We start from the raw sequence: 8,722 nt of genomic DNA on the forward strand, positions 1-8,722 counted from the left end.
CAGCACTTTGGGAGGCCAAGGCGGGCAGATCACCTGAGGTCAGGAGTTGGAGAGCAGCCTGACCAACATGGAGAAACCCCGTCTCTATTAAAAATACAAAATTAGCCAGGCGTGGTGGCGCATGCCTGTAATCCGAGTTACTCGGGAGGCTGAGGCAGGACAATCGCTTGAACCTGGGAGGCGGAGGTTGCGGTGAGCCGAGATCGTGCCATTGCACTCCAGCCTGAGCAACAAGAACAAAACTCCGTCTCAAATAATAATAATAACAATAATTTAAAAATTTTAAAAAGAGGTATAGAGCAGGCTCGTGCCTCCAGCACCCAATTCTGCACACTGGGTAACAAGATGGGTGGCAGCCACCCAGCCCTAAGCATCGGGAGCTCAGGTGTCAACACCTGAGGCAGGTGCAGGACCAGGGCAGGAGAAGGGGCTTCTACAGAAAGCACCTAGGGGAGGTGGCACACACTGAGCTGGTCTGAATCAGCAGAGGAGAGAAGGAAGCATTTGAGTCACACTGCACGGTGAAGATGCCCAAGTGCAGAGGTCAGGAACAGTCAGTCCTCAGGGGAAGAGGGAGAGCAGGGGAGTGAAGGTGAGAGTGGGGGGTGGAGTCAGATGAGGGGCTCAAGTTCATTCTCACCCCCCACTGCCTGCGTGACGTGGGGTACAGTACTTCCTACTGAAGCCTCGGTTTCCTTATCCGAAACCTGGGGTGTGGTGGGGTCACCTCCATTCATGCTTGTGAAAGTCCTTTGTAAATGAAATGTACAGGACAAGCTTAAGGGGGGCCCAAGGAGGGGAACGCATCTTACACCTTGCAAAGGCCACCAATACCAAGCCCAAGTGCCCAGGCTTTATTTTTCAGATGGGGTGACCTTCACTGCATGAAGGTATTCCGTGGGACTTCTTTTTTTTTTTTTTTTAGACAGGGTCTTGCTCTGTCACCCAGGCTGGAGTACAGTGGTGCCATCATAGCTCACTGCAGCCTCCACTTCCTGGGCTCAAGCGATCCTCCCACCTCAGCCTCCCCAGTAGCTGGGACCACAGGCACGCACCACCACACCTAGCTAGTTTTTTTTCTTTTCGTAAAGACAGCATCTTGATAGGTTGCCCAGGCTGCTCTGGGACTCTTGGCCTCAAGCAATCTTCCTACCTCCACCTCCCCAGTTGTTGCGCCATGGTGCCTAGCCAAGATGGGACTCTCATTCAAACAGTCAAAAACCCGACTTAAAGTAGCTCAGACATGCATAGAATGGATTGACTGCTGTTGTGGACTCTCCGAGGGTGGCTCCATCTGCAGGCACTGTTGGAACCAGTACCCAAGGATGATGTCCCAGCATCTGTCTCTCCGGGATCTCGCCTTTGTCCCCTGCCCTCACTGGCTGCCTCTCATTTCTGCTTCCCTCTGTGTGGCTTCCTGTTGGTGGCAGGGTGAGGCCCCCAGGACAGCAGGCAGCCTCAGCCTCACCCTTTCCCAGTACTGAGACCCAGAATCTCACTGCGGACTCCTTGAGACAATCCCAGGGAAGGCTTTGATTGGCTTAGCTTGAGGCATCACTGCTCATCCCTGGACCATTCAGAACCTCGGTGGTGCTCCCTGATTGACCACCTGGTTTAGTGCCGCTTCTGCGCTGGAGGTAGGAGCCACGTGAGGAGGTCCTGGAATTGGGGAGGCAGGGTCTTGGGAGGCCAGGCTGTGACCTCCTCCCCCAGGGAGTCCTGGGGATTCTGAACAGAGTGATGAACCCTCTGTGAGGGGCAGGGAGCCACAGATGGAGAGGGATGATGGCGGCGGATCTGGGCTGTGCCCGGAGAGGGGACCCTGCCAGGAGTGAGTGTCTTATGGAGGCAGGACGGGCTCCTGCAGTTCCCAAGGTGCCCTTAGGCCCCAACAGCCCCTGTCCCCAGCCTTACACAGAGTCCTGAGACTTCGGGGAAATGACTTCACTGTGCCCGTTTCACCGGTGAGGTTCAACGACTTTCCCAACATGACGGGAGTCAGAGGCCCCAGGTCGCAAATCACTAGAGCACCCAGCCGCCACTCAGTCCAGGGGGACTTCCACGGGAAACCAGCACTGGGTGTCCAGGGCCAGTGGCAGAACCATGGGCCCTTCCTTCATCGCACCAATACGTTTGGGTGGGGGCGAGCTCCTCTCGCCCTAGTTGGTGGCGGGGCTGCAGGAGAGGCACAGACCTTGCAGGGGGTGGGGGAATTGGGGCCAACAGGGGCCGCGAGGAAGGCCCAGGGGTATTGCCTGTGGGAGTCCAGCGGAACCTGGGCGGGCTCCCCGGAGGCGGCGGCCTCCGAGCCCCTGGGCACCCATGATCCGCCAAGGCCTGGAAGAAAACGGATGGCACAGGAGCAGAGGGAGGGGAGACGGGCAGGGGTGCGGCCCCCACCCGGGGACTCGGGGCGCACCCGGGTCCCCGCCGCCCTCCCGGCCGCCCCGCGATTCCTGCGCGTCAGCAGAGCGGAAACGCGGAGCAGCGCCAGCCGGGGCGGGCTGGATGGGGCCTGGCAGCGCGGCCGGCGCTCCGCGGGTTCGGTTCCGCCCGCGTTTGTGTTGGCAGCGGCCCGCGGCTGGCGGCCGGGCGCATGAAAGGGGCCTCTGTCTGCGCCCCAGCCGCCCCGCTTGCCTTTCACTCTTAATATAATCTTCACTTCATTTTTAACCCAGCGGAGGTTCTCTTGGAATTTTTCCCCTTCTTCCAAAAATACATGTGCGTGCGTGTGTGTTTGCAAAAGGCCTTGACGGTGAAGGTCGGGATTGTCCCCGGGAAGGGAAGGGCGAAACCCGAGGCGGAGAGGGAGGGAGACAGAAATGTCTTTCTTTCTTCCTGTGCCCGGGCCTCCTCGGGGTCGCCACCGCTGCTAAGGTCCCCCATCCTGCGCCCCCCCGGGGACTGGGGGTGCAGGACAGGATGCGGGGGGTCCTCCTCCGACCACCCCCACACCCCCAACCCCGGGATGAATGAATGGGCTTTTTGGAAATTGGGGTCAGCAGGGAGGGGTGGGCGCCTCCTCCAGGGGTCCCTCCCCGGAGCTGGTCAGAGAATGGTGTCACCAGGTGTGGCCAGCGGGGGCTGTCCTCCCAGAGCGGGTAGGAAGGGAGACAGGACATCAGTCCTGCTAGGAAAGACCCTACTCTTTTTTATTTTTATTTTTTTTCTCTGAGACAGGGTCTTGGTCTGTCACCCATGCTGGAGTGCAGTGGTGCAATCATAGCTCACTGCAGCCTCTACCTCCTAGGCTCAGATGATCCTCCTGCCTCAGCCTCCCAAGTAACTAGGACTCCAGGCAGTGCCACCATGCCCAGCTAATTTTTTTTTTTTTTTTTTTAGAGATGGGGTCTCACTATGTTGCCCAGGCTGGTCTTGAACTCCCAGCCTTAAGCAATCCTCCTGCCTTGGCCTCCCAAATTGCTGGGATTACAGGCATGAGCCACCGTGCCCAGCCCTAGACCCTACTCTGTGTTGATGCTTGCTTGCGGGCTTAAATAGCCTGCGACAGTGTCCAGAAACTGTCACCAGTCAGCCCTTTGTTCACTTGCTGGGCAGAGGGGCGTTACACCTGAGGGAATTTTCCAGATTATGCCCACAGTGGCTGTTTGGAGAGTTCTCACTTCAAACATCTCAGGGCTCATCACAGAGCTTTCCATGCATGTTCCCAGGCAAGTCTCTTGTGGTCAGGGAAGTCAAGTAAGATTATCCCCGCAGAAGGGAAAAAGAAGGCTCAGAGAAAACAACTAACTTGTCCCCAAGTTGTGGAGCATGAGGGTGCTAGGGTAGGGATGAAAAAGCGGGTGATGGGAAGCCCAGGTTCTCCCTGCTGGATGCCTGGTTTTCAAACTGTTTTCTGCAGAGCTTCTGTTCATATTGGGGGTCTTGGAAATGTATGATTCTAATTATTTAAATATATATATTTAGGCCAGACACAGTGGCTCATGCTGGTAATCCCAGCACTTTGGGAGGTCCAGGTGGGAGGACTGCTCGAGCCCAGGAGTTTGAGACCAGCCTGGCAACATAGTGAGACCCCATCTACAAAAGTAACCTTCTGCCGAGTGCAGTGGCTCACACCTGTAATGCCAGCACTTTGGGAGACTCAGGCAGCCAGATCACCTGAGGTCAGGAGTTTGAGACCAGCCTGGCCAACATGGTGAAACCCCATCTCTACTAAAAATACAAAAATTAGCCTGGCGTGGTGGCACACCTGTAATCACAACTACTCGGGAGTGTGAGGCAGGAGAATCGCTTGAACCTGGGAAGAGGAGGTTGCAGTAGCTGAGATCGGCACAGCAGTTTGGGTAACAGAGTGAGACTTGGTCTCAGAAAAAAAAAAAAAAAGACTTATTTTAAAAAAAAAAAAATAGCTGGGCATGGCCATGGTGGCACATGCCTGTAGTCCCAGCTACTCGGGAGACTGAGGCAAGAGGATCCCTTGAGCCCAGAAATTGGAGGAGGCAGTGAGCTATGATTGTGCCACTGCACTCCATCCTGGGTGACAAAGCAAGACTCCATCTCAAAAAAATATATTTAATTTGTGTGTATATTTGTACTTCTGGTGTGAGCAATATAGTAGTAAATTCGATAGCCTGAAAACCATCCTACTTTAAACGTCTTGGTTACAAAACACCAACCACATCCTGTTTTTTGTTTTAATTCCAGAGTCGGGGTCTTGGTCTGTTACCCAGGCTGGTCTCCAACCTTTTTTTTTTTTTTGAGACGGAGTCTCGCTCTGTCGCCCAGGCTGGAATGCAGTGGCGCGAACTTGGCTCACTGCAAGCTCTGCCTCCCGGGTTCACGCCATTCTCCTGCCTCAGCCTCCCGAGTAGCTGGGATTACAGGCGCCCGCCACCACGCCCGGCTAATTTTTGTATTTTTAGTAGAGATGGGGTTTCACCGTGTTGGCCAGGCTGGTCTTGAACTCCTGACCTCAGGTGATCGCCCACCTCGGCCTCCCAAAGTGCTAGGATTACAGGCGTGAGCCACTGCACCCGGCCTGTTGTTGTTTGTTGACACAGAGTCTTGCTCTGTTGCCCAGGCTGGAGTGCAGTGGAGCCATCTCAGCTCACTGCAGCCTCCGTCTCCCCAGCTCGTGATCCTCCCACCTCAGCCTCCTGAGTAGCTGGGACTACAGCCTCCACCACCACACCCAGCTTATTTATTTATTTATTTATTTAGTATTTTTAGTAGAGATGGGGTTTCACCATGTTAGCCAGGCTGGTCTCAAACTCCTGACTTCAGGTAATCCACCCACCTCAGCCTCCTAAAGTGCTGGGATTACAGGCATGAGCCACCTCACCCAGCAGTCAGGTGGTTGGTAACTGTCTCTCTTAAAATAATAATTGTTTGCAACCAACACCAGGGAAAGGCCGTTTCCCAATAGATAGAAAGCACCTGGAACTGGTGATCAGCAGCTTCCCGATAAGATCTCAGGAGCTGGGCGAGTGGGCTCAAGCATGTGCACTAAGAGGCAACATGGTGGAGTTTAACTGGCATATGACCTGGGAGCATTTGACTGGTAAAGGAAGAATGCCTCAAGTGAGCATGCGCACTTCAGTAAACACGCTGCGCATGAGGCCCCTCCCGAGCGCTGAAAGGCCACTGCGCATGCGGACAGACCACCCCAAGGGAAGAATCGGGGAAAGTTAACGCAAGCCCCGGAAGGATGCCAACCTATCAAACCCCAAGTCCAAGATCAAACAGTGCACTTGACTCTCTCAAGTCACCTGCTTGACCCTCTTCCAAGTGTACTTTACCTCCTTTCCTTACTGCCCTAAAACTTTTTCTTTGTTTGGTTGGTTTTGTTTTTGTTTTGAGATGGAGTCTTGCTCTGTTGCCCAGGTTGGAGTGCAGTGGTGTGATCTCGGCTGACTGCAACCTCCACCTCCTGGGTTCAAGCAATTCTCCCACCTCAGCCTCCCCAGTAGCTGGGATTATAGGCATGTGCCACTATGTCTGGCTAATTTTTGTATTTTTAGTAGAGACAGGGTTTGGCCATGTTGGCCAGGCTGGTCTCAAACTCCTGACCTCAACTGATCCAACCACCTCGGCCTCCCAAAGTGCTGGGATTACAGGCGTGAGCTACCGTGCCCAGCACCTGCCCCAAAACATTTTAATAAACTTTCACTCCTGCTCTAAAACTTGCCTCGGTCCCTCACTCTGCCTCATGCCCCTTGGTGGAATTCTTTCTTCTGAGGAGGCAAGGACTGAGGTGAATCCATATGGATTCACCACCACTAACACTTCCCCCATATATCTCCCCACTGCTGGGCCCAGATCACCTCAGTCCCCAAGGCCTCAGTGTGAGTGAGTTTATCAGATGCATTCATGAGTGGCAGGTGTCTGGGAGCCGATTCTGATGAGGGAAGAGAAAGAGAGGGGCTTTGAATTTGAGGTTCACACTTTCTTCAAGGAACAGGTTTAGCTGGGCATAATGGTATACCTGTAATCCCAGTACTTTGGGAGGCCGAGGCAGGAGGATCACTTGAGGCCAGGAGTTTGAGACCAGCCTGGGCAACATAGCGAGACCCCCATCTCTACCAAAAAAAAAAAAGAAAAATAAGCCAGGCACAGTGGTGTGTTCCTGTAGTCCCAGCTACTCTGGAGGCTGAGGTGGGAGGATCACTTGAGCCCAGGAGTTTGAGGCTGCAGTGAGCTATGATAGCACCACGGCACTCCAGCCTGGGCCACAGGGTGAGACCCTGGCTCTAAAATAAATAAATAAATAAATAAATAAATAAATAAATAAAGTATCCCATGTGGGTTGATGTGGGTGAAATTCAGGCCAGGCTGGACAGACAAGGGTGATTTTCAGGGCAGGCAGCTACTGTCAGACATCACCCTCTCCTCTCAGGATCCCTGGTCCCTCCTCCGTGAAGTGGGGGCACAAGCAGCTGGAAACGGGTCCCCACCACTGCTCTGCCCCGGAAGGAAGGCTGGGCTGCTTCCCTTTGAGCTCCCCGGGCACTCAGTTCCTTTGCTCAATTCAATGCAGCATCCAGTCCAGAGAAGTGGGTCTTCCAACTTGGCTGAAAGGCCGGGAAAGGTCCCTCACAGACACTCGAAGCTTCCAGGGGCCTCAGGGTTCATCTGATTGTACCCGTCAGCCACTGCCCCAGTGAGGCTGCCTAACACACCACCCCAAAACCCAGAAGCTTAAAACAAGCATTTATCACCAGGCGAATTGGCTCATGCCTGTAATCCCAGCACTTTGGGAGGCCGAGCCGGGTGGATCACTTGAGGTCAGCAGTTTGAGACTAGCCTGGCCAATGTGGTGAAACCTCATCTCTACTAAAAATACAAAAATTACCTGATCGTGGTGGTGCACACCTATAGTCCCAGCTACTTGGGAGGCTGAAGCAGGAGAATAGCTTGAACCTGGGAGGTGGAGGTTGCAATGAGCTGAGATTGTGCCACACTGCACTCCAGCCTGGGCGATAGAGCGAGACTTAGTCTCAAACAAAAACAAAAACAAAAAACAAACAAACAAAAAAACCAAGCATTTATCTCTCGCTCAAGCTTCCAGGCTTGCTCCCAGCCACGGCTGGGTCCAGGACTGTGCCACATGCCTCTCATTCTCCCCAGGGCCAGAGGGCTAAGGAGGGGCTGGGGTGTGTGCTTCCCCTGGCTAAAGGCAGGAGCCCCGGAGGACCAGCACCAAGCACAAGCCCACTGCAAATCTCTGCTCACCTTGTCAGTTACATTCCGTTGGCCAAAGCGATTCACCTGGCCAAGCCTAACAGGAATGGGTGGGGAGGTACATTCCTCCTAGAGAGGGGAGTTTGTGGGAAAGGAGTGGTTACTGCTGAGCAATAATCTAGTCTTCTAATAATCGAACTAACTGATTTTTCCTTTTTTCTTTCTTTTTGTGTTTTGTTTTGTTTTGTTTTTTGAGACAGTTTCACTCTTATTGCGCAGGCTGGAGTACAATGCTGCAGTCTCGGCTCACTGCAAGCTCCGCCTCCCAGGTTCACGCCATTCTCCTGCCTCAGCCTCCAGAGTAGCTGGGATTACAGGTGCCCATCACCACGCCCAGCTAATTTTTTGTATTTTTAGTAGAGACGGGGTTTCACTGTGCTGGCCAGGCTGGTCTCCAACTCCTGGCCTCAGGTGATCTGCCCGCCTCAGCCTCCCAAAGTGCTGGGATTACAGACATGAGCCACTGCACCCAGCTGAACTAACTGATTTTTCAATTGCTCCCTGCACAATGGCAGAAATTCCTGGAGATTCTCTGAAAGGGGAGGGAGAAGGGGCAGGGAGGGCTTGATGTCTCCATTGAGAGCCAGAGCGCTTTTGGTTTTAAGGTGGGGAGTGAGTTGGGTGCAATGGCTTACGCCTGTAATCCCAGCACTTTGGGAGGCCAAAGCAGGTGGATCACTTGAGGTCAGGAGTTCAAGACCAGCCTGGCCAACATGGCAAAACCCCATCTCTACTAAAAATAAATAAATAAATAAGAAAATTAGCCGGGTGTGGTGGCGGGGACCTGTAATCCCAGCTACTCAGGAGGCTACGGCAGGAGAATCGCTTGAACCCAGGAGGCAGAGGTTGCAGTGAGCCAAGATCGCACCACTGTACTCCAGCCTGGGCAACAGAGCGAGACTCAGTCTCAAAAAAAAAAAAAAAGTGGGGAGCGAAGGGAAGACGCCTAATGATTCATGATTCATGACGTTTCACGATGACTGTTTTGCACTTCGAAGCCATGCCCTTCGCCTTGTCAGCC

Source organism: Pan paniscus, chromosome 6 (assembly GCF_029289425.2).
Source record: "Pan paniscus chromosome 6, NHGRI_mPanPan1-v2.0_pri, whole genome shotgun sequence".
In the NCBI taxonomy this organism is placed as follows: Eukaryota; Metazoa; Chordata; class Mammalia; order Primates; family Hominidae; genus Pan; species Pan paniscus.